Source organism: Octopus bimaculoides, chromosome 14 (genome assembly GCF_001194135.2).
Source record: "Octopus bimaculoides isolate UCB-OBI-ISO-001 chromosome 14, ASM119413v2, whole genome shotgun sequence".
Classification (NCBI taxonomy): Eukaryota; Metazoa; Mollusca; class Cephalopoda; order Octopoda; family Octopodidae; genus Octopus; species Octopus bimaculoides.
The window spans coordinates 13753670-13755286 of record NC_068994.1 but is presented as its reverse complement, the minus strand read 5'-3'; positions in this window follow the sequence as shown (position 1 = coordinate 13755286).

Below are 1617 nucleotides of genomic sequence, written 5' to 3'. Positions count from 1 at the left end.
ATATATATATGTATATATGTGTATATATATGCATATATATATATAAATGTATATACATACTTACACACACACGTGTATACACACGCACAGACAACAGACACACACACACACACACACACACACACACACACACACACACACACACACTCATATATATAGGGTGCGACGGGTAAAGTATCGCCATTTTATATGTCTGATTTCGTGCATGCGCATTATCTGTTTTTGATTTTGTCGACTATACCGTATAATAGGCTCAGTTGGTCGCCATCTGTGAGTAAAACAGCACCATAGCGCAATTCACTCTGTCAGGAATTAGGAAATAACATGCCGTACTGCTTAGCTTTCGCACCGGAAGCTCTTATACGAACATAGGATCAGTGATTGCCAATTATCTTTGTCTCTGACCAACCACTATGCTTCTTCCACAGGTGATGTTAAGTCTACGTAGGCCTTCTCCGAAGGTACTACGTCATGTCTTCCTTGGCCGGCTTCTTTTTCTCTTATCGCCCAGCGACATACATCGGTGGAAGCAGTTATAGTTTAGAATAGCGGGACAGTGGTTATGGCTCTTTTCAGATTCGCTGGGAGCCGATAGGAAGAACTGATGATGTTATCTCCATCATACAGATGTGGCCTGTATGTGTGCAGTCAAGTGGATCCCACTAAACTTGCTCTAGTGAATAGATGGTTGTCAGTGACATTTTAAATGTTAGGGGTTTTTGCAGCGCTATGGCCCAGGTGACCTGTAAGCTAATGAATCTCTCGAGGAAGGAGGGAAATTACTGGTTCTCTGGGTTTAGCGGAAGCAAGGGAGGATTGCATTCTCAGATTTACAGAACTGACCTAGATGCTTGTAATAGAGCTGTCAGCGCCGTCTTGTGGTAAATCATAGGGTGCAGAAGCACCTGAGCCACTGAATCTCTTGGGGAAGGAAGAAAACCATGTCAGTTTGTTCATATTGGGGTTACATATTGATACTGCATCTTATTCCATGATCACCAAATGATGGTTTCTATGGCGGTATTAACGATAAGTCCCGCAACCTAAGAACCAGAACGATCCCTCCGACGGATTTCCACGCCGTTTCCGTCAATTCAGTTTCTCTCTTCAACGAGAGTATTGTATGAGATGGGTATTGTATGAGAAGGACGGTGCTTGGGGTACATTGTACCTGGGCTTGGAAACTTCCTTAGTCTCAAGAAAATCTTTGCATATATGAAAAACTAGTATTTACATTTTAGGAACTGCGCCCTAACAAAAAATTCTACTCCCTAGAAAAAAATCCTCTCAGAGCCTCTGAATGGAAACATTGGGCCCTGCGGCTTTGGTATTAGACTGTTTCCTCCAAGTTGACGCCTAGAACCTGAAACTTTACTAAGTTAACTTCTTAAAAAATACATGGGGTTGTCGAAATTGTTTAGCGATCAACATCATTACCTGTTTTTAGGCCCAGGTTAACCCCAATCAAATAGATTTTTGATCAAAGGCATCTCAGACTTGACTACACTTTTATCTTTTATAAATCCATCCGTCCATCCATCCATCCATCCATCCATACATACATACATACATACGCACATATGCACATATATATATATATATATATATATATATATA